We start from the raw sequence: 26,283 nt of genomic DNA on the forward strand, positions 1-26,283 counted from the left end.
GAAATGAACAAAGCAGGAGACATGAGGTGAGCAGAGAAACAGCCTGTTCTTAAGAAATTAATTTGGTCTAAGACTCTGTGTAATGCAAAAAGAAATGTCTTTTCAGAAAAGTTACAATAAACCTTTCTGAAAACATACACATTAACTATATATACAAATCATACTTTGACTTATAATTATCACCATGAAACAGCTACATATTTACAATAAAATAAAAGCACAATATTCAGTTGTAAGTTCAGTATTCCACGTATTTTGCACAGATGAATAACCATTTTACTGATGCTTTGTAAGTGACATTATCAACAAAAGAAGCTTTTGTTAATGTCTTCTTACATAAGAGTAATTGAGTAATAGATGCATTTTTGTGGTACCTAAACTAAAGTATTACCCAGTTTTTTTTTTAATTAGCTAACATTGCACTTCATGTGATTTAAACTTTGAAAAGTGCACTGAGAAATAAATACATCTAAAGATTAAAAGTTTGTGAAAAGTGGGTGAAAACATTATCAGGAAGAGAATATGTCTCGTACTTGTGCATATCTGAGATGTTACAACAAGGACAAGTTTAATTCATCTATTCGGTTTCACAGACTGTCGCTAAATAAATCCAGAAGGTGCTTCAGTTTTAGGGTATGAATACAAATTAAACAAAGGGAGGAGGGGCTCTTCAGTTCAAATACTCATTTGCATTTCATCATGCTCAGTTTTCATTCATGAGTGCGCTTTAAAGAAGTGGTTCATCTACCAGTATTTGAGTAATAATGCATACTTTTGGGACATTGTGAAATGCCTGGATGATCTGAAAGGTGGATTATGCAACACATTTAACATTAAATTTTTTAATGGACTTTTTGATAACATTTGCTGTTGTCCAGTGTTGGTCACCATAAACACCTATTCTATGAGAAACTTTTGTTATCTCAATTCTGCACAAAAATATGAGATTACAAAATTGCTTCTTGCCCGTTACAACAAAATGCAAGTGGTAAGTATCATGTACAAAATATACAATGTTTGGTAGAATATTCCTTTCAAGACTAGATGTAAATATTATTCCTTCAACCTAGCCATTCCAAAACTGCTGAAATTTAACATTCGTTGCCCATTCTGCCTTAGACACAGATACGCTTGCCCCGGTGAGCCTCAAAAAGACAGATGAACTGACATTCCAAGATGTTGAACAGAATTAAAGTACAGTAATCTTTAAAGATGGCATCAGGTCCTGATAAACCATGACATTGCCAGCATGCGTGATAGTTGGATGCACTATTTACTCTACATAAGGTTTGACATGACCCACTTATTATAGTGTAACCTTCATTCAAGGGCTTTTTGGTAAAACAGACATGAGCTTCAAAGTCAGATCACTCAGAGAATGGGTTCATATTTTAGCCGACATATAATAACACCTTCTCCCTGGGCATATTTTTCTCTAAACTCTACAGTTTTCCCTCCATATCCAAAAATAGATGAAGGATAGAGAGGGGGAGAGAGAGAGAGAGATTGGGAGCATACGTGGATAGCGTGTTGCCACAACCACCACACAACAAACCACCTGGATTGGTCAATGTGTAATTCTAGATTGGCCCAATATGTAGGAAGGTCTCCCTGTTGGTTCATGTCTTATGTGTGATGCTGCCAGGATGAACTCCAGTTCCCCATGACCCTGATTTGACTTGAGATGGTTCAGTAAAATGATGGACTGTTGTTTCTTTTGCAGTGACTTTAACATAAAAAGGTGAAAGAAACTTGTACAGTTTAAACACTGCAGCCTAAAAGCTGACTTATTTTTCAGTAAATTTCTCTCTAAAGGTTAATGAAATCATGTATGAAATTCTGGCCCTGTACTGTGCAGAACACCTTTACTGAGTCAGTAATGACATTGTGGTCACTGATTGGTTTCAGGTTTTGTCACCAAGCAGAGAACAGAGCTTTGCTACTCTTGGCACTGTTTTTAAGAAATTGCTTTGGTTATTTTGATGCATTTTGATTTTTTGCAAAATGTGATCAGAGGTGTAATGAGCCACAAAGAAAAGCAAGCTTTTACTGTATTTTGGACTGATGATTATGTTCAAAGTGACTAGGGACTTTGATCCGTAAGGAGAGGATTCAGTATACAGGTGAATATCAAAGAAGGCAAGAAAAATTGGTAGCATGCACTGCGAAAAAAACATCACAGAGAGAACAAATAGTAAAATAAAAGTATTAAAGGCCATAGTAAAATAAAGTCAGTAATTTTTCTCTGTATCTTACTGTATGAAGGTAAGTATTCAAATATCTAAAAACAGTGCTAAATGCCTCATTCTGGTGACTAGAGATTCCTGGTATTACAGAAAAACACAGCATTTCAGATCCCTGTCCTGGTATTACAGAAAAACACAGCATTTCAGATCCCTGTCATCCCTGGATTGCTTTTTTTTAATTTCCTGAATGATAATTATGCTTTGCTTTTAAAATGTAGTGGCAATCAGGCAGTTCCCCTTAGTAGAGTTTGAAGGTCACATTCTTATCAATATAACGATTTGTGTGATACATTGCTGATATTGATCGGCTTTTTTTAATTAATGTGGCTACCCTTATGGAAGCTAATGGTACTGGACTTTGTGTTCCTCTTTGTTGGCTTGCACTGCATAAGCTTGACTGGGAATATCTTGAAATAGAAGTGTAAATGTGCATAAAAAACAGGCATTCCCCATTTTAATGCTGCCAATAAGTAGCTGTGGTCTTCAAGCCTCATTGATAACCTAAAATTTTTAGGTTGCATATGTGCACACACCCAAGGTTAAACCTAGAAAACCAATACATAGACACTTAGATGGAAACAGGCTTACAGCCCCTAACACAAAGTCAGTTTCACATATAAAAAAAGCAGTATTTTAATGGATTAGACATTGCATTGAGCATTTGATGGAAAAAGTGGAAAAAATGTTTAAGAAGACAAATTATAGGGTTACTATAAGCAATTTAAAAGCAAGTAACATTACAATACAATACAATATAATTTATTTTTGTATAGCCCAAAATCACACAAGAAGTGCCGCAATGGGCTTTAACAGGCTGAGGGATTACATTACTGAGGGATGCTTATCAATTTTTTTGCACAACACTTGTGGGGCTGTACCCTACTGACCCTTAATGCACAAATTACTGTATTTTTCGCTCCATAAGACGCACTTTTTTTTCCCCAAAAAGTGGATGGAAATGTCCTGTGCATCTTATGGAGCAAATAGTGCGCCACAGACCATGATGTGTATAACCTGACCTGTCAACATTAGCGACAGCTGTTAGAAGAGGAAGTGGTAGGCCCACGAGAAACCCCTGGGGACGCTTAACACTAGAATTACCAAAGCCTACCAAAAAACTCATAAATCCGTCCCACCTTAAACCCCTTTGCACCTCTCCATCAGCGTCTTTTGTCTTGTAAATGTGTCAATAAGCAGCAAGCAGCCTGCTATCACATCCCCCCACTGCTGCACAGTTTTCTCAGCTCAACGGTAACAACTGTTGATTGGTAATCAAAACTTCACTGGTTTGACCCCGGACGACTCTGTTTTGAGAAGTGAGCTGCTCTTATTCTTACTATTTTAGAAAAAAAAACATACATTTGATTTAAGTCTGTAACAGCCGGTTTAAATTTATGGTACTTGTAAAGGTTAGCTTTGTTTTTTTTTATTCAGTTTTATTCTCTCAGTCGCGTTCATGCTTCCCCCGATCTGACACTGTTGTTTTTACATAAAGACGTCCTATAACAGAGGTCAACTTAGATGATGATGAGGGTTCTACATCGGAGAAAGAATGCACGTCACACTTTTGCCGTCGCTATACTTTGTATATGTACACGGGAAGCTCTGCAGTCTACTTGTGACTTTACACTGTGGGAAGATAAGCAAATAAATCAAGGTAAATAGGTAAATAACATTCCATCTGGCTCTTCTATACAAAGTACAGAGACGTCAGCTTACACCTGCAGCTATAGACTCTTCAGTACGCGAGCGACTCTCCACGCTAGTGTTTAGATCTGGACGGTGTATGCGCCCAAAAAAGAAGTCTGACTGCATTCTCATAGCATTGCTTATGAACTGAAGTGTCAGCGTGAAGTTTTCATGGCATTACACGTGTATTTTTTGAGCATGCCCATGTCAATCAAACACAGGAAGCTCTGCAGTCTACTTGTGACTTTACGCTGTAGGAAGTAAGTAAATAAATCAAGGTAAATAACATTTAATCTGGCTTTTATGTAAGTAATATATATATGTTAATGTTTTGGGCACATGCACTGCCCAGATCTAAACACTAATGTGGAGAGTCGCTTGCGTAATGAAGAGTCTATAGCTGCAGGTAGAAGCTGCCATTACCAATACCTTACATGGGAACTGAAGATAGTATCATATACTGTATGAAGATAGCGAAGAAAGTGATATCAGTGATTGTGAGCAACTGAGCTTCATAAAATGCTGATGCTAGCGATGAGGAGTTCTTGGGGTTTCCAGAAAACTAGAAGACTGCTTGAACCTTAAAGTCTCTCCTCATTTGTTAATGACAGTGATGATGGATCTTAATACCGCTGTTGACTTTACATGGTTGAAATATTATTCTGCTATATTTTATTAAATATATTAGTACACCATTTGGTTCAGAATATTTTTTTTCTTGTTTTCCTCCTCTAAACCTAGGTGCATCTTATGGTCAGGTGTGTCTTATAGTGCGAAAAATACGGTAATAATGCACATACCATTATATACTGTATACTTTAAATTTATGTAAGATAATAACCTTGATAAAACACAGTTACTTTAAATTATGGCCAATACAATATAAATGGTATCAAACTTGGGAAGCAATCAGCATATAAGGCAAAACAAGTTTGAGAGTAATATTTGTAAACTAGCACAGTGAAATGCTCGCTTAGAAAACCTGTCCCAATGTTACATTATTAAGTCCACCTGCTTTGATCACATCGTGCATTTAGGAACCTCTGCTCACTGGATATGCTAGCTGTTTTGTCCCTCTTTCTTTGTGTATGTTGTTGCCTTTGATCATCAGATATTCTAAGCCTTATATGTATCTTTGTGTTTTTTATTGACTTCATTCATTGTAGATTGTAGCCCTCGTGTCCCTCTTTATTTGTGTGGTCATGTTGCCTCTGTTCATTGGACATTGCAGCCCTATAGTTGCCAGACTACATTACTGATGGATATGGATGCTGGATGCCAAACGTTTTGTTGTTTTATATACATATACTAGCCATGGTACCTGTCGAAGACAGGTAATGAAATACTTCTAAAAATATTTGCTATCTCTTGCCCTACATGTACTTTCAGGATCTTTCCTCTGTATCCACATGTGTCTGAACCTCTCTTCCCCTTTTCATGCATGTTCCTGTAAAGTCTGCTTCTCAGATTCTGTCATTTTTTTCAAGGTGGCTTTCTCAGCATTTGTCTGGTTTTATACGTCCTGTCTTTGTACGCGGCTCTCTTCCACATGCGTCTCACACTCACACTTCTTCTTTCGGTCTTATCACCAAAGCCAAACTGACAAATAAAATTGCTTCAAGGGACTGAACATACAGATCTTAGTATATTCTGATACAATAGATAGATGTCTCATCAGCAAGACATTTTAGAGTCAGATAAAAAATAATATAACATAAAACATGTCAACATTTTCAAAAGTTAAATTTTTCCATTTTTTTTACAAATAAACAAATTATTACAGAGATACATGTTCAAGCCATACAGTAAATGTTATGAGTGAAGTCCTGGCACATGCAGTATTTCACACCTTCATCACTACATATTGTAACACCTCAGCTGGTTATGCAATGTTTGCTTCTGCACAATTTAATAATGATCCTTGAGATGTTATCACTAGCACATTTATAAAATTTCAAAGCACACACTACAAGTCTACTAATAGACCTAGAAATGGCATTGTCTGTCATCAAGCCCAGTTAAACTAATTCCAGTTAATTACATACAAATTTGTAATTCATCTGAAACTATTTGCTTGTGAATATATGTGAATAAATATCTCACCTCTAAATAGTTTTAAGTGAACCAGATGCTTTACATTTGTTCTTTAGGATGAGGAATGTAACCTAAAATATTTGGGGAACACGTAGACAAACTAGGGGAGACCATATAAACTGCACAGTAGACAAGCCTAGACCTGGACACATGAGGCAACCAACAACTAACTCAGCGTTTCTCAACCTTTAAGTATTTGCGACCCGAGTTTTCATAACAGTTTTAATCGCGCCCCCCTAACGTTTTTTTTAAAGGAGCCCACTAATACCAATTTGTTCTTTTTTAATTAATGATATATCATAGATGCATATTTTATTATACCTACTTAACTTTTATCGACATTTATCTAACTCTATATTTATTTTTCTAGTATCAGAATGTAGTTTAAGTTCATTTGTTTTGGTTTCAATACATGAATTTTTCATATTTTAGATTGTTGTTTTCTTTTTTTCACATCTTCGCACCCCCTTTTTTGTTATCTAGGGGGGCACGCCCCACAGTTTGAGAACTGCTGAACTAATTGAATATTAAGGGTTATAAGTAATAGTAATATCAGGCAAATTGCCACCCTTAACTAGGGACTCTGATATGTCTTGTTCTATAGTGTATTAATCTATTTTTTACCTTCTACATAAAAATACATTTTAACTGTAGTATCTGCATGTGTATACATTATAAGTGCAATGTATGACTCCTATATTTTGTAATGTTGCAATTTTACTCTTAAATGTCATTGAAAGACCTACTGTAATGTTTAATAAACCTTTTGTGGGAAGTGCTAGAGAATATACAAGAAAACTAATTCATTTTAGAGGAGTTAGCTGCCGGAATCTATCTATCTATCTATCTACTCTATCTATCTATCTATCTATCTATCTATCTATCTATCTATCTATCTATCTAATCTATCTATCTATCTATCTATCTATCTATCTATCTATCTATCTATCTATCTATCTAATCTATCTATCTATCTATCCCAGGACAACTAAACTTCAGACTGAAAGACCACATTCTCAAAAAAATACAGGAATTGAAGGAGTCAAGAGCTATTTAGTTATACTGCTTAATCAATGTTAAAAACTAATAAGATTAGCATATCTGGTTTCAAGTATTAAACGTGTTTTGTCGTGTCATAGTTTGTTATAGATGTAATGGTAAAGAGGTCAGCTTGACAACTACAAGTAGATGAAACCCAACTACCTGAGGTAGGCAAATATTTAGAGAGCCTATGATGTCAAAGTGGGCACACTGAAAAGGAGAAGACAGTAAAAACCCTCCAACAAGGACTCAGTGTCCTCTAATGAGACTGACTACTTAACAGCACCCACTTCTTCTGTGGTGAATACTAATATGATTTAGAGTCGCTGCCTCAAGGATACAACATGGTTGGTTTAAATCCCACACACTGTCACTGTTTTTATGAAGTTTACACTTTCTCACTGTCTCTGTGTGGGCTTTTTTGCAGGCAGTGTGGTTCAATGGTTAAGGACAAATAAAGCTAATGCCACAGAGTTGCTGGTTCAGCTGCCACCTAGACCTTACTATGCGACCTTGTGCACGATCTGCCTGTGCTGCAGTTGTAAATATAAAATGCACATAAACAAGTGCAATGCCTTTCTGTTATTGTAAGTCTCCTTGAGATGCTGCATTATTATACAATAGCACTGTTTATAGTAAAGGTTCTATCTATCTATCTATCTATTCTATCTATCTATCTATCTATCTATCTATCTATCTATCTATCTATCAATCTATCTATCTAGTCTATCTATCTATCTATCTATCTATCTATCTATCTATCTATCTATCTATCTATCTATCTATCTATCAATCTATCTATCTATCTATCTATCTATCATCTCTTAGTATCATATAGTGTATATTTTGTAGTCATTTAGTTTCATGTTACTCCTGAGTTAGAGGTGGCATTATATAATTGGTTTCTCAGTAAAGTGCCATGTGATGATGCACAAAAATTAATCATACTCAATAAACAATGATTGATTCAGAAGCTAGTTAAGATGATCAGCTTCCACTAGCAGCTGGATTCAGTTTCCAGGAGGCACTAGACTATGCATAAGGCTGAGGGTGGCTGGCAGGGGGCTTATTAAACCATCACTGAACATTACAAGTGATTTCATGATTTGTGTAGAAAGTTGCCATTCAGAAGGCAGTGAGGGTGGGACTGTTCAATGGGGAGCTGTTCAGTGGTGAGAAAGCAGAGGAAACACAAAACTGGAAACCAGATTCAAAGCTTTCATAGCTTAGTTTTGCTGAATGCTAACATTTCTTTGCTTCAGCTTTTGTTGATTTTCTTAAATTGTATTTACTACACCCATCTCTTCATAACTCTACCCTTAATTGAATACATTTTTGGACACAGTGACCTCTCAAAGATGTTCTGTCATGTTCAGATTTCTAAGAGAATTATCATTACTGAGTATTTGCACAATTGTTATGTTGAAGAAATATATATATATATATATGTTTTATTTGCCAGTTTACAGATTTCAGTTGCACTGATACAATCAGGTAGAGTGTAGTGGTTAACTGGACTTCACTCCCTGAGGTGTGGGTTCAAATCCCACTACTGACACTGTGTGACAATGAGCAAGTTGCTTTGCCTGCCTGTGCTCCAATTGGAAAAAGAAATGTAACCAATTGTATCAAAATGTTGTAAGGGAATGAAACTGCTAAGTGGTGCTCAGAAACTTAATTGTGTACTGCATAGCTGAATGCTAAATATCAGTAATCTTGAATGGAGACAAACTGTTTAGTTTTTTTCAACATAAAGTGCAAGCAGTTCATTGTCACATTTTCTTATAAGAATCCCATAATGCTGTAAAACAAATGCTATCTTAATATTTATTCTAATAGTTAAGACATCTGACATCACATCTGTTCATAAAATTTGCTTTTAAAATAGCTGCAGAAACTGTATTAATGTCTTTTCCAACACTAATTTCCAATTGCTGACTTTCTCATCTAAGAAAGGTACTATAGGGTGCCCTCTTCACTGAAAATGCTCAAGGCTATCTGCATGCTGTTAAGGTTGTTCCTGGACTCGATCCCTGGCCCATTCTTTTACATTTTCCTAGCCGCTGACCAGACCCATGTAATTATGTCACTCAGAATCACCTATCAAGCAGAAATTATGTGATAGAGCAGGAAAAAAAATACATTTACTTATCCGGAGTATTACACAGGGCAGTTAGTACAGATCAAAATTGTGACTTTGCAGTTTAGGCTTACAGTGTTAATTGATGTAAGTGTATATGCAATTGGATTGTACTGAGTAGCAGCCAATGTTCTCATTCGTCAACTTCCATCAAAAAGTTTGCTTGAAAATTTAAGACACAGAGTGACAATTATTTTTACCAACATTAACTTGGCACAACCTAAAACTACTGAGATTAGCCTGTAAAAAATTTTCATTATATTCTGAATAATTTGCTGCAGTAACAGAAAATTCAAAATGAACAGAAGATTATTTTAGCAGTATTTTAAAACAAATGTCTGCAATCTTTGAAACATATTTTGAGACATTGAAATGTTTTGAAATATTTCAACATGAAAAGGAACTCAACATATCTCAAAATTAAAGTGAGATATTGTATTAAGTAATAATTCAAATAGATCAACAGCCAATTACAGAATTAGTGTTGTCATTCCAGGGCATACATTGTGACCTCAGGATGCAGATCTTCTTAAAATTATCTAAACCTAGTATATGATGCAGAGCTATTAGTTAAAGAAAGGAAAGGTTTTTATGTCTAAAGGTTTTTGGGGAAAGTTGATATGGATTGTAATACTTACTGATCGAGGCACCAAAGAGTGGCCATGTGCTGCCTGTGGGATCATGCAAGTAAGAATTTCACTGTATTTTGTACACTTTACTACAGGCCAATTTAAAGATCTCTGAAAGGCATCATTGATTGAGATATCTTTAAATAACTTTGAAAACTCAAATCTAAGACACAGAATAAGTTTAACATGTTTTAAAATACAATTCTTGTTTAAAAGATAGTAGCCATCTACATCGGCCTTGCATATTTCCTTCATAAATTTTTATGTCAAGTCATATATTTTGCTTTCTTCATCAGCATTGGCTTAGACTGAAAAGATTCAGATCCTTTAATCTGTGTTCATACTTTGAGTAATTGAACTTCTTCCCTGTATATTGTCAGCCACTCTTATGTCCTTATTATAAAACAAAGACCAAAATTGTACACACTATTTTAAATGCAGCTTTACAAGTACTGTATATAATTCAAAATTAGCAAAACTTGACTTGTGCTATGTAAAACATTTTAGGCAATCCAAGACCTTATTCGCTTTTTTTCAAATGCTCTTTAAATGCTTTTTGGCAGAACACATTGATGAACACTTTACTTTTCATCTACAAACTGTACTTTGAAATCCTGCTGTTTTTAGCTCGAAAATCAGTCCTTCATGGTGCACCTCATCAGAAGCATTCTGAAGGTCAAGGTAGAAAATATAAAATGATTTACTATTATCAAATGTATTGAATATATAGTTACAATTTTCAACAGATTATTTTAAAAAAGATCTCTCTAAAGTCATGATACTAACTTCTTTCTTATCTGTTACTCTAATTTATCTTTTATAATTCCATTAATTAACCTGTGATTCAGTTTAAGTTAGCTTGTTTTAATTACTAGAGGTAGTAATTTTTTTTTCCTTTTAATACAAAGGAATAATATTGAGTAGCTTCCAGTTTTTGGAATTACCGACATTTCTACTGCACCTCTGATGGTTTGTATGTACTGTACAGTATACAAAGTAGCTTCTTTAAAGACTGCAGGGTTAAAGTTGACCTTGGTGATTGATTAAACTTTAGCTTTTGAGATTTGTGTATTGCTTTATTATCTATAATCTCTAACTTTCTTAAAATGTATCTTGGGAGATACTTTCATATCTGAAGTTTTCACTGGCGTAAACTCGGAAATTAATAAGAACCGATATTGGACATCCTAACATTGAATACAAACATCCATCCATCCATTATCCAACCCGCTATATCCTAACTACAGGGTCACGTGGGTCTGCTGGAGCCAATCCCAGCCAACACAGGGCGCAAGGCAGGAAACAAACCCCGGGGCAGGGCGCCAGCCCACCACAGGGCGCGCGCACACACACACATATACACACCAAGCACACACTAGGGACAATTTAGAATCACCAATGCACCTAACCTGCATGTCTTTGGACTGTGGGAGGAAACTGAAGTACCCGGAGGAAACCCACGCAGACACGGGGAGAACGTGCAAATTCCATTCAGGGAGGACCCGGGAAGCAAACCCAGGTCTCCTAACTGTGAGGCAGCAGCGCTATGAATACAAACATATTAGTTTTAAATGAAATAGCATGTACTTCTAAGTTTTCAAATTCACTGCAGTAGGATGTCAGTATGAAGCAATTTAATGTTTTCCCAGCAAGCAGTCCTTCCTTTTCACCTGACTGCAGTTCTTTGTATTTCTTTATCTACCAATGATTCAATTATCATGTGCTTCAGGTCTCATCTGAATTTCTATAACTAGTGTATTTACTTTATTACAAGCCCCTATCTCTCCCTTTTCAAACAAGTATGTTGGGATATAAACCCGTTTGTACCATGGATCAACCTTTTACATGCCTTTAATACTTAAAATTAGAACATTTTGCTGAATAATTGTACTGTATCTCCAAGGAATTTACTTTTTTAGACTTCTAACACTGTAGTGAATCCAAAACAGGAACTCCAAAATGTTTAAAAAAACTTTCCCATATATCAGTACTAAACTATATGAAACAAAAAGAGAAAAGAGCAAAAGAATTGGTTAATAACAGAAGCTGCAGCAAAATGAGCCTTAGGGCAAAAGTCTGCAGTTCCAAAATCCTAAATAACAATACAAAATCAAAAGTCAGATAATATAAAATACTGCATGTGGGAAAGCAAAAAAGGGTCCTGAAAATTACAGAAAGCAAAAATATGTTTTGAACAAAAATATAGTTGCTCGAGTTCATATTATAATTGTTAAGAACTAAGAAAAGGAATGCTTACTAAATTGTTTAAACTGTGCACCAAACCAAAAGGATAACAGAAATCATAAAAGAAAACTTTCCATGCGGGAACTCTATCTTAGTTTTCTTGTCCTTTAATAAACCTAGAGAAATTTGTTTTGGATTCTTGTCATGAACTTAGATAGATAGATAGATAGATAGATAGATAAGATAGATAGATAGATAGATAGATAGATAGATAGATAGATAGATAGATAGATAGATAGATAGATAGATAGATAGATAGATAGATAGATACTTTATTAATCCCAAGGGGAATTCACATTTTTTTTAAATAGACTGATGCAATAACGCCATTGAAAAACTTCAAAAAATCATAATCTTTTAAAATAAGAGACTTTACCAATTGGACAACACAAACATACCTCAAAAAACAAATCTAAAAATGGATCTGAATGAGACTGCACATGTAAAAACCAAAATTCATTAGAGAACTAATGCCACAGCAAAGTGACGATGGCAGCAGGTGAATTATATTGGACTCTTGGGTAACTGAAGGCTGAATTGTTGCAGAATCTGACAGCTATAACTGACAAAGGTTGGTGTATGGAAGAAGATTAGATAAAAGACAACACAGAACAAACTGTAGGTAAACCAAAAGCAAATGATCATACAAAAATTATAAAAATAAACTTTATAAAACATGTTAGTTAGTTAGTTGTGTTATGCCTCCTTTTAACTCTCGCAAGCTCTTTTTGCACTATATCAAAGCCAGCAGCAGGAACTTATCCACTCACATACAAGTTTTGCTCTTGTACAAGTGAAAAAGAAGGGGAAATAAAATGTAAACATCTGTTTATAGCAGTTTAGAGGTGACAAAGACCAAGGAAGGAATCCAAAAATTATGTAAAATTTTTATTGAAGCATGAACACTCTCACACAATAATGCTGCATATTTTGTTGGTTAGTGACTCAGTGCAATTGTGCAATAACTACATAAGAACAACCAATAAATTGCTTCTATGTGCTGATTTGCCCCTTTTCCCTAGATTTATATTTTATGACTGCCATAATACTAAACAACAAAGCTAGGTATACATGTTGCCATTCTACAGGTAAATGTTTTTCACCTGCAGTTATTTTACTCTCCCTCATACATAACTCAGCATCTCAGAGCATTGACATGGAAAGAAAAAATTGACAACCAAGTGCCCCACAGTTGATGGGTATTCCAAATTTGCCAGGTAATTAGTGCTCAGCAATAATTACATAAAAGGAGCTCTTTTTCCTTCATGACAATTGCCTCATTTGAAAAGTACAGGCCCTTCCATGTGTTATGGAAGGGTAATCTAATCAGTTTCAGAGAAGTAACTACGAGGACTTCCGAGTTCAACAGAATTAGTTATTCAAAGCAAATACTTCCAGAATATTTATTCCAGTTAGGATGAAACTGCAATGTTCAGTCAAAGCTGACCAGACTTGTATTGCCTCAGGAGCAATGGCAAAGGAGTGATTCAAGAGTAAATTTAGTGAATAATCTGTGAGTGCATGCTCATGGCCCTTTCTTACATTAATTGTACATACTCTTTACAGTTAGCTGAATAGCAAAGCTCAGATAGACTTTTTACTTCTGATTATTTGCAGCTAAATTGTTGTTTATGTTGGCTGATGGTAAATCATCATCTTCTACATTATTTCAAATTACTTACCAATTAAATCTATGTGACTGTTAATGTTCCACCTGTGATGTGCATCTTTAATAAGCTAAATCTGAACATCAATCTGGAGTTAATTACTGTGAAGTAAAGCATTCATGAAAGCTTTTTCACTACAACCTAATCAACATCTAGGTTCCCAAAAGTGAAGTAGTGCAAGTACAGTTTAACATTTTCAAACCTGCTTAAACCGACTCAGAGTCACTTGATGCTGAAAAGTATTCTATCAGCCTCGGGCACAAGGTGGGAACCAACACAGATCAGAGCTTGTATTTATCGGAATTGCACAAAAAGCCTGACTAGGCTATGAATTTGCCCTACCTCAGAGTAGGACATGTGAAATACTTCTGAAGCATTCTGTTCCCAGTACCAGTGAGGAGTAGGAAGCCACGTCTGAGAATTAATGATGTCATAATTTTACTGATTTGCTGCAGATTAACACTCATGATGAAGTTTTGTAGTTTTTTGACACTAACACTAACACTAACCACAAAGATGATGATGATGATAATAATAATAATAATAATTGGAGAAGACGTGGAAGGAAGGCTAATAAGCTAGGACATTGAGCTAAAATGCACATACGGGTACTTGTTGCCACTTCTTGAATAACATTGTAATGAACACCAAGATAGAAAGACCAAGAAACAAACACCAGATGAGAGTTAAGCCTGCTGATGTTAACATTTATTGAACAATAAATAATCCATTGCCATACTTCCAGCAGTTATGGCGCATGGGAAATGCCTTGTAAAGTAACAGTTTCACTGAAACTAACCAAAGCTATTCCTGCATTGTTACTGAAGTTGTGCTCACTCTTGCACTGCTCCCAATTATCTTCCAGAGTCACATGACATGTCATACGTCTCTCTGTGATGTCATCGTATCTTCCAAGAGGCTGTATTTATCCAATGTCCCAGGAGTCTGTGTGACATTTTTCTGTCAATCACCCATCCAGCTCCATCTATCCATTACCACCAGTGTGTTAATATTGTGGTATAGCTTGCTATTCACATATGTGTGCTCATCCACACTTGGGGCAATAATCTTCATGTAAGTGCTGATTTGCACAAATGTAGCTTACTTTAACATTACCTCTAGTTGAGTTGTGGGAAAATGTATAATCTGCGTATTAACTCAGGTGTTGTAAGGGTGTTTAAACTTTGGTACAAAGTTCAAGAAGTGCTTGCTTGTGACATAGCCAAATCATTGCTATTGCAAAGCTGCATTTTTATGGACAAAAAGCGCAACGTTGCCATCACTTTGTTTTCAGCTGACAGAGCATGGCTTCTATGCAATAGAAGGATCAGTTACATAATGAACAAAAATTGTTACTAATATTATTCTATCTTTGTCAGATCGGTATCTTTTTATGAGTTCAGTCTTGACCAGGTTTTCCAAAATATTCAGGATATGTGTGCCACTCTCTTCCTGAATACCCTCTTTTAAAAGCTCCTAGCAAGTTAGGGCAACTCATGAGTTCCCATAAATTCTAGTGAAGTTGGGAGTACTCCTGTTCCTAAGAGTAGGGCCAAATTTGCATCATTCTGAGACTTTGGGCCAATTAGGACCATTTCCTACTCTGAAATGCTTAACCTAATACAGGCACAGGACACTCATACTCACATGAGAGCAATTTAGAATCAGTATATGATGTAACACTCACATTACACTAAGGTGATGTACTGCTGGGTGACGTTGCTTTAATATTATGACATAAGTCAGCTATTGTTTCAGGGTGCTCCTCCCTGATTGTGCTAGAAAGTTAAAAGGCAAAATAACAGTAACATAGGAGAAAAACAGAGGCAATAAACAGTACAGGGCATAGGAAGGTGATACCTAAAAAAGAAGAAGCCCTCAGTGAGGAGTTATTTTGGAGTGAGGTGCTACTAGTGGTCAACAGTCTGTTTATGTCTCACTAGAGCGTAGAGCAAAATGAGCCGTGTTTATTGGTGTTAACTTCCCTTCAGCCTGCAGATGGCAGTATTTTGTGCTGCATGCAGAGCTTTTAGGATGACACTTGATCATGTGTCATGATTTTAATTTTGTGTTAATTTTTTTACAGTCATGTCTTGTCCTCAAAAATTGGTGATCAGTCATTTAAGTCGTTTCTGCGGTCAAGAAATGTAATGGTTACATGTATTTATTTTCATTGTTGCAACATTATAAACATCAGCATTGCACACTTACTTTCTGGTTGTCTAAGTTTCAGTGTTAATCTTCAAAAATTTAGTATGAAACTTGTCATGATCATTCTTGATCTCCAGGTTATGACCCCCTTTTGACTTTGACTAAGATTGTCATCTTTTGTTTTAGTTTGGTTCACATGGAATTTTTCTGGCTTTTGATAATTTTGCTACGTCCTTTTTTACTCTGATTATTGATTCATGTCTTGGGATCTGTTCAAAATAAGTTCTTGACTTTCTGGCAATGAACCTAGCTTGTTTCCTGGCACTTCCTGTCTGCAGATCCTTAAATAAAACCTTTCTAATAGTGTTCTTGAAACTGAAACGTGAAAGTGACCCCTAGACGTAGTACACTGTACAAGCAGTCACTGTAAGAGACAAAGATGGGTTGAACTTGTAATTTTATTAATAACTGCAGACTGCTTGTATTACATTTTCAGTTCTACTCAAACTATGATGAACTATTACAGACTTAACTAATTTACAAAGGAATTTACAGGACCCTTGAAGCAATTTGCCTAACTAATGCACAGAGGCAATTTCACCTGCGTTTATTTTTTTTTCTTTTGTGTACTAAAAATTATGACCCGTTTAAATTAATAAGTCATATAATTTGAATGAATGAGTCATTTAAATGAATGGGTCATTTGTGTCTTGCACCAGTAATTTATAACTTTAATGCATGGATCTTTTAATCCAAGTCAATTATGATGCTTTTAGTTTAAATTGGTCAGACTATTTACAACTTAATAGTAAAAAGAATTTGAGACCAGAAGATATTACACAAATATGCACAAGGATCATAGCTTTTGGGCAGAGTCATCCATCATTAGGAGAGCTAACCAATTATATGTTGGTAATATGACATTACCCAGAACCGCACATGTATTTTTGACATAAATAATGGCACATTCAAGGCTGAGTAATGTCAGACAGAGAGAGAGAGACCATTTCATCTGGACATCAGAGAAAATCACTCATGCATCACACCAATTGCTGAATCAAAAAGCAGCCCAGGACAACATACACCTTCAACATTTCTGATTTTCAGTATGCTTTCCATGTATATCCAGGCTTTGCTATCTATTTATATTTATTAATATACTTTCATCGACTGGTATTATCATATTTTAATAAATACTGTGTTTTTTAAATTTGAGTTCTTTGTCTGTATATTTAGATTGACTGATGTAGTAAAGTAAATTTTAGGGCACCTTGTATAAGGGATATTGCCATTTGCTCTGACCTGCAGGGTTATTAGGCTGTGGAAGGCACCTTGATAGGAGGAACAGTGTGGTAGAAGTAAGCCATTGTTGATTGGTAAGTGGCATATAACAAAAGAAGTATGAGCCTTTATGTGTCTACGTTGTTTGTGCCAAAGATGGTGAGTCCCTGTGTGGGGAAATAGAGACTGGCTGGCAGTGCATGCATCACTCATATAGCACTTATGTGGAATACTACAGAGTGAGTGGCAGTTAGGCATCACCCATACTGTATGTACACATCCATTTTGTGTATAGGATCAGAGTGTGTGTGTATCTGTATGTGTGTTAATCTTAAGGTGTGGGAGTAGACCAATCTGATAATGAATGTGGTGAGTCTCAGTCATACTATGATAATACAGGTAACATATTTCTGCTTTCTACTTCATGAAGAACTGGAGTTTTTCTCAGCAGCAAGGGCTACAACCAATCAATCAAACATTAGTCTAAGTAAGACTTCACAGAAAGAATCTTTAGATGACAGAAACTAGTTCTGGATGATTCCATAGTCTATTTAGGTACACATAAATGCAATCTCACCATGAAGAGAAAAACAGTTGAACAGGGCAAGGACTTCAGCACCAGATGAACCACGAGCGTGAGGCGGCAACATGATCTACTGCCCTTCTGAGCTGTCCTTATGTGTTAATTCAGAATAATTATGCTATTACCTAGCTCACTAGACAATAGTAACTTCAATTTAGTTTGTATTGTATTGTGGCTTTTATAAATCCATTTCAAAACTTGTTTTTTTTTTGTCATTAGATATCAGACACTCTTAGCAACTTGAGCAATTTTAAACACTGAAATACAAATGACAATTACTAAGGCATTAAAGTCAACAAACAGTAAACTAAAAGCTTTAAAAGATGTGATGCATTGCAGCTATTCTCTCTTACGTGACCGGACACTTTATATCATCCTTATTTGAACAGGATTACTTTCTGATGTGTGGGTTAGCTTACAGCCTACACAGATTTTACTCTATGTTAGTTTAATGTATTGTTTTATTGTTTTTCATATTTTTAATGAGTATTGATTGCTTAATAATATGTTGTTTAATAATGCTCAGTATCAAATAGCATAGCTATAGTAAGATAGTTGTAAAGATTAAACAAAAAAATTAGCAAGAAATCTTGGATGGGACCTATCAAACCACTAACCATGCTTGGAGTATCCCCCTTTCAGTCCGTGTGGTGCTTGTGAATTAAGGTTATTGGATAAAATTGCTTAACTGTGAGAGTAATAGTCTGGTTCAGCCAGAGCACAGTACATCTTAAGAGTATTTACAGAGAAATTCATGGACCATAAAAATGGGCAGAAATTCACTAAACAACAAAACAGTGTGTGGCAAAAAAAAAATGCTGTTCCCAAAATTAATCTAACAAAGGGCCCATGGTTGCTTTTGCTCAAGACTGTTACCATAAAGTACAGCCTTTGGGAGCTTGCTTAGCTAACACAAATGCTAATTATCCTAATTAAGTAATGAAATGGAGCTGCCCATCATTAGCCAGGCTGTGTGAAAGCTCTGACTGCTGAGATCTTCTGCACCAGTCCTCAACACACGCCTCCTCCCTGGCACAGGCAGCTCGCCTTAGGAAAGAGCATCGATGGAGAAGACTGAGACAAGGGGGCGGCTCAGCTGGGCTTTGCGGCTGAGCTCTGAAATCCCCCTTATATATATTTACATGTATCTGAGCTCAGAGTAAACCAAACGTAGGTAAGCTGTACTGTATCTAGTAATTGTAGCTGACTTAGAGGCTCACTTTCATAAGACAATCAGAATGTTTTCTTAAGGCTTGGTCCTTCAGCTTTTCCAGCTACCATTGGAAATACACAAACACATGCCGTATGTCACTATTTCAGTCTTTGCATTATTATTTTTCCAATACTGTCTGTTGAAAGTTTTTTTCCTTGCCAACCTACTGATTGAAGGCAAGCTACGTCAAAGCCAATCCGTTTCGTTCTCCTAGTTTCCAAGGCAACTGTTTTCTGCACATCAACGTTAAGTGCCTTGACAACGGGCAACATGGAGGCCAAAGCCTCATTACTGCAGTGGATTGAGAGACAACTGAACACAGTTCTGTCACTAAGTTATGTAATCTGTTAAACTCCTTCTTTAAAACAAAAGGTAATAATAAGGCATGTTAATTATTCTCTGGTCATGCTGACTCACACTTCTTTTGATCGCAGTGCTAATGCCTGGGACCCTAGCCAGGAATCTGTGTGACTGTACACAGAGGTGAGATGTTTCATACTGCCACAGGTCTCAGTCTGACTTTGCTCACAAATACACTGCTTTAAGAGAGACAGAATTATAATCTCACTTTACCAGAATGCATGTAAGGTTAGCATAAAGGCAATATGTTCTGGAATCTGAAAGGTCTATAAAGGATTATTCAATCAATCTGTGATCATCCAATCTGTCAATTAGTTTTATATTAAATAAGAGCTTTTTTGTTCAATTACTCATATAAATTATGCATATAAAATTAATTTCCAAGAAAATAAAATGGTTAGCTTGGGTTTTTCTGTGACTATTTATTTCCCACCTCCTTCCAACAGATGCGCAGTTTGGGTTGATTGGCAACTCTGAAGTGAGTGAGTCATTGTAGGTGTGCGTGTGTGGGAGTGTGCTTTGTGATGGATTACCATCCAGTCTAAGAGTTGGCACCTGCTTTGTAGCCAAACCTGCCTAGGATAGGCACTTACTCCTTCAGATGCTCACGTGAGCCATCATTTCGTTTTATATGTTCTAACACAGCATTAAATCAAAATCAAAGTTTCTAATTATTATTTAATGGTATATTACATTTTCAATGGATTTTTTCATCTGAAAATGGTAAGGTAGCATAACTGCTGCCTCTCAGCACTTGCTAGTATACCATGTCTTATAGGAAAAAAAAGAAAAAAAAACTATCACCTAGAAGCCAGTTTGACATGTGGAGTAGAGGGATTTGTACTATTTAGAAGAAACTTGTAATTAATGGGTTCAAAAAAATATCTGTATTTGTGATGTCTGTTTTGTGTAAAGGTTTCATTCATGTATTCATTTTCTTAAGTTGTTTATTTTACAGGGTCACTTGGGATCACAACCTATTCATTCAGAATGGAGGGCAGGGCAGAAACTATCCTACAAGGGATGCAAGACCATCACAGCTTTTTGTTCTTTCGTACAAACAAATTGCACTACTGCCCTTCAGCACACAAACCTTACACTCAAATACAAATAAATGAATGTTACAGACTTTTTCATAAAATTTCTTTCCCTCATTGACACCCAGATTTGTGTGACAAAGTCAAACTTAAATAGTTCATGAATTTAAACCTATATAAAGATACAGTTATTTATTTACTTATTTATTAAACCTCCGTAGCTCAATACAATATAATGGAAAGCTGCAGTTTATTCTAATTAATGCAAAATAATAATTTTAATTACCAGACTCAAATTATGTTTTACAACTGCATGGCTACCTTAATTAGTTCATTTACTTAATTTATTAATCTTCCTCCCACAAACCCATAATTAGATTAAGCAGATAAGTAAATGGTGGGATGGACTGATTCATTTTGCACTGAACTGATTATTGTAGGTAGCAAAAATGACCAATTAGCTTGAATATTTACTGCAGATATATGTGAACTTATCAAGCAGTAAATAATTAGTGGCAATGGTAAATTTTACAGTATTTGAGGAAAACAATAATATGGCTTTTATAAAAAAAAAAAGTGTTTCTATTGATCAATGCCTTGTGCCTATACTGCCAGACATTTGTATTGTATTCTTGTACATTTGCTACATTACTATAGTCTTAAACTAAGTACAGCCCCATCAGATGTTGTGCAAAATGTTAATAACAACACTCAGCTTTGTCTTCTTAAGGATATTTTCCAATTTTCTGTTATGTAGTGAATGTAATTACTTATCTATAAAAATCTTCTCTTTTTGTAGCATGTGAAACTATTTTCATGCACTGCACAGAGCAGCAGCAGTTTTAAGTAGGTTGGAATCAGGAGACATAATGTGATAGTAATAGCGAGCCAAGGTCAAAGCTGGGAGGACATAATACAAATATACCACTTATATATATACCACTCCACCTAGAAAGAAGAAGTATATAGAAAATAGTTTTCTCAACCTTTTACCAGCCTCATGCTGCCCATCAAATACCTGGACACATGGTAGTTTGTGCTTCTACTGGGCAACCCCAGAGTCTTGTGTTCCACTTTGTGGAGAAGAAGCCAACACTATGATGCTCCTGCTTCAAACAAGTGCAGAGTTATGGTGCAGAAAGAAGAGGAGGTATGTAAAAAATCATGCTGACCAGCAAACATCTTGCAGCACAGTGGTTAAACCACTGTACCAGACATGTAGTGTGCGGTTCAAGTAGTGCAGTCTGTGTAGCCTGTGTGTTCTGTCCATGTTATTGGGGTTTGTACTTTTTCACCTCAACCTTTCAATTCTGAACTTAAAAAGTGAGGCTATTTCAGTGTAGACAGGTCATAGCCAATAGACTTTCTCTAAGCAGTTATTTTGCATTTAAATTTATATTGACATATTTTGTCAGTTAAGTAATATTATTCACTGTGTTATGTTATTCACCTTGTTAGTTATTTATTGTGGACTTTTATTCTTTAATTAAGGGGGTTATAGGTACATCTAAGGTGAAAGAGAAGTCATGTCCGTACTGTGTAAATACTGAGAATTTAGAAGTTTAATCAAGCAAACCTTTTCTTTGGGGCCTGCAATGACTCAGAATGTGTGACGCATTTTAAAATCAACCTGATAAACACTTGCTGACTGAAAAGAGAGACTAGAACAGTATAAGTAACAGGATCATTTGACATTTTGACGAAGCTGCTCTAGATATTTTGATTTCTTTGGAATTGCAAATGACGAAGCCAGTGGAAAAAATAGTGGCACTCCCTGTAGTGCAATGGGACAAAATATGTTGAGACTGCTAAATAGATTTGCACAGCCACAGAATATTTAAAGTCATATGAAAGCACTGAGAATTATCTAACTTTTAACTGATAAAATCTGATATTCTTGAAGAAACAGAAATCATTGTACAGTTTGTTGCTAATCTCTCAGAATTTAAATGTGTTTTGAATGGCACTCTGTGCAGCATGTCCAGTGAGGAAATAAAAAAGTGTTATTAGAATGAGACAGTTAAATTATTGGCCTCTTTAGAATTAGCAGCAAAAGAACCACAGCAATTGAGTGTGTGGTGTGATGTTCAAGGTAGCTGCTGTTAAAGCACAGAGTGTGGTAAGTTCACAAGCCTGACACTTTTTTGTAAAAAGGACGTCAAAGCAGTTGAGTGCTGGATCAAAAAGCAAGATCCCTATCACTATAAGTTTATTACTAGAAATAAAAATGAAATAAAAGCACACACTACACAAAATAGTGCAAGGTAAAAGGAAAACACCAAGATTTCCAGGTGTTTAAAACCATTTTGTTATGTTCAGAATATTACTCCCTGTTTGAAATCATTCTGATGAATATTTATTTATTTTAGTTGCATTTCTAATGATGTCATTCATGCTTAGTGGTATGATGGTTTCCAAGGATACTTATCTTCTTGCAGCACCTTTGCTGTGAATGTACTATTTTGTAAAAGAATCCATTAGATCTTACAGCTATGAATTTTGTTGAATGAAAAAAAAAAATACTTGTTTTTCACAAGGAAAGATCAGTGCCTATATTAATCAAGTGTCTCAGAGTACGAAAACTTTCATGTCACATGATTGCTTCATCTATATGAAGAAGCCATCAGGTGTCAGCTGAAATGAAAGTGTTGATAATGTTACATTTTTTGGACACAGGGAGAATGCAGCTTTGTAATAATGATGATTTAAGCACGCCAGGACCAACCAATTTTAGAATTTTGCACCAAACTTTGAATGCCCTTACAACATGTGAAGTAATACGCAGATTAATACATTTCCCTGTCACTCCACATGATAATGTGGATGTAAAGTTAAAACAAGCTGCAAATCGTTGGATGATGTGATTGATAGCATGGACATAAAGATTGCCACCAAGTGTGAATGAGCACACATATGTGAATTGCAAGGGATTTCGTTGTGTTACACAATGACAATGAAGTGCTTGAACTTGATATTACCATATCAACACACAGATGGGCATGGACACAAACTGGATGTATTGCTAGCATCTGACCCTGAAGATAGGGGGGGCTAGATGTGTGATTGACAGTGAAATGTCATATAGAGGTACACTGTGCTCTTCATTCCACATACCCCTGGAATATTTGCATTACACTTTACAAGCCCATGTAGGTTTTAGAAATAAGACGCAAATTACAGGGGCATTGAATAATTAGAACGTCAAAGAAAATAAGGGAAGATCATGGAGATAAAGAGTCATGTCATGTGACTTTGGATAACAATCAGGAATAGGAGAAGAGTGAAGGTGACTTTAGTAACAATACAAAAATGGCTATGGAAGGTTTCAGTATAACTGTTAATTTATGTTGTATTTCCCGTGGCCATTAAGAGTGGGAAGGTGATTCTTCTGAAAGCACGGCTGTGGATGACTCATTGTTAAATAAACATCCAACTTTACTCTCATTTGGTGTGTGTGTCTCAGTCTTTCCAACTCCATGCTCATTACTGTATTATTCTTGATGTGGCATGAACCTTTTATTTGAATGTGATCACATCACTTTGAATATTATTATTATTATCTTTGTGGTGAAGTCTTAGCATTAGTTTTAGAAAACTACAAAGCATTATCATGATTTCCAAATAAATGTCATCATGATGTTCATGTTCAGCTCCTCCCACATTAGATGGGAACAATCATGTTTGTTGTCCTGTGGCAGCACCCATTGTATTGCCATCCACACTAAGAGTAAGGCAAAAAAAGTAAATATGTGCAGATTGAAAAGGAGGCTGTGGGAATTATTTTTTACTTTTTTCAATGATTAACAGCCTTGAGTTTAAATGCTGGCATTCCCTCAGCTGCTGTCAGAATGAAACAACATTGAACAACATTTGCTTACAACTATAGCATTAAATTCAGCAACTCTGGGCTAAATCAAAATTCAGGTGAACTGTCAAGGATATATTTGCTAATAAAGCCAGTAGACAATACCTCAAAAGAAGTTTTCTAGTTTGAAGGGGTGAAAGAGACTCCTTTTACAGTGAACAAGCCCATTAAGAGCTGATGCTGTATTGTCATGTCTGCTTCTTGTGCTGCCAAGCAAGAAAATTATTATTGAACAGAGCTTATTAGAACCATTGGATACAATGCACTTCAAATGTCTAGTAAGAGGATGGCACACCACTATTCTATCTTTCTTAAGACAAAGAGACCTGGAATAACTTCATACTGGCTCTTTCATTGTCATATGAATGAAAAAGCCATGACAGGTACTATTAGAGGTCACATTGTGACAACACTATGGAAGAGAAAGCAGGATCCTATTCTGCATGTTCAAAATGTCACAACTGGCCCTGTTACACTCTCTTAGCTTGACCATAAAGAGTAAGATATTTCATATTGATTTTGCTGAAAGTTTTGAAGGTATGATGCTGTGTTGTTTAAATAGCTGTTGTGCCATGAAAAAAGCCATTTCCAAGTTGATGGACATGTTTAGTTGTTATAGCCATCATAAACATCTCGACAGTGAAAATGAACAATGGTTATTCTCAGAACAGTGTGACAACTTCATCTTGAAAAATGGATTGCAGTGCATTGCAATACATTGAATCAGCACAATATCGTTCAGCTAAAAATGGACTAACAGAGAGATTTGCGAAGATGGTGAAAACAGTATTAAAGTTATCCTTCCTTTAAGTTTGCCTGCCTGGTCACTGGTAGTATTAGTCACTCTTCCTAAATAAGATAAATGACATTGGCGTTTGCTGACTAATTGCAATCAGGATACTAGTATTATAAAGGTTGGCTGCATGTATCCAAATCATAATTAGAAAGATGTCAGATTTATCTGCTTTTTGTCCTCCCTAATAGGAAAAACTATCCACTGGAAAGAGTCTTTGTTCTGTTTCTAGGCTGAGTACCGGGAAAACTACCTATGGGCTCACAACAAGAAAGGAATTTATCATTTGGGAACTGAAAATGTAATGCCAGGGTATTAGAATTACTTCTCTCTTTTAAAGTGGACAGTTTTATGTCTTCCTTGTGTTGGGACTGAAGACTGCATTGGGTTGTATTTATTTATTTACAAATTATTATATTTTATTAGTGATGTCAATGTCATGTTATTTATAGAGCACATTTAAATCTACAGTAATGCTGTAGCCAAAGTGGTTTACAATAAAATATACAATAAGCATAAATAAACTAAAAAGAATGAAATACAGTAAAACACAATACAAACCAGCAGTAAATTGAAAGCGAACAAATGATTATGAGGAAGGAACCATCAGTATCACTAACGGTCACGGAAAGCTAGAGAACAGAAATGCATCTTCAATCTAGTTCAATTGAGGAAGACTTCGTAATGTAATAAAGTAAAGAATTCCACAGATGAAGTGCAGCAGCTGCAAAAGCTGTGTCCCTCTTAGTTTTACACTTTGTACAAAGGACAACAACAGACAACTCACCAGTAGATCTAAGCTCTCTGGATGGCTGGTGTATACCACACAATTCAGATAAATAGATGGAAGCATATTCATGTTCTGATTTAAAAACCAGCTGCAAAATATTAAAATCCATTTTGAAACTAACAGGCAGCCAGTGTAATGAGGATAAAATGGAAGATATAGAATCAAACTTTCTTGTACTGACCAAAAAAAAAGGCAGCAGCATTCTGGGCCAACTGCAACCTGTGTATCAGGAATTTAAGGAATACAACAAGTTGCAGTAATCAAGCCGAGATAAACTAGCTTTATACTTAAAAAAAGTCTTTAAAGATACATTCTAGATGAATTTAGCCACTGGTAGAATATAGCAGGTACCTGAGGTTCAGTGATCTTGGCTATGGTGACCCTGAGATAAAAAGGCTTCCTTAAGGTTCATATTGCCCTGATTCACTGGAATTGGATCCATTACATTCTTACTTTCTTA

At 35.8% G+C, this 26,283-nt stretch overlaps 1 protein-coding gene across 6 annotated transcripts in view; it reads right to left on the reverse strand.

Moving 5' to 3' along the window:
* The window catches only part of atp2b3b (ATPase plasma membrane Ca2+ transporting 3b), a 608,455-nt gene that overhangs the window by 506,107 nt on the left and 76,065 nt on the right, over window positions 1-26,283 (reverse strand). Inside the window, exon 1 of one of the 6 annotated variants that reach the window (XM_051933860.1) lies at window positions 2,051-2,157. The exons of the other annotated variants lie outside the window; for them this stretch is intronic. The gene's annotated coding sequence lies outside the window, so the exon portion shown is untranslated. Of the gene's footprint in view, window positions 1-2,050; window positions 2,158-26,283 lie in introns of those variants that run through there. 6 annotated transcript variants of the gene reach the window in all.

This window comes from Erpetoichthys calabaricus, chromosome 11 (assembly GCF_900747795.2).
Source record: "Erpetoichthys calabaricus chromosome 11, fErpCal1.3, whole genome shotgun sequence".
Lineage (NCBI taxonomy): Eukaryota > Metazoa > Chordata > Cladistia > Polypteriformes > Polypteridae > Erpetoichthys > Erpetoichthys calabaricus.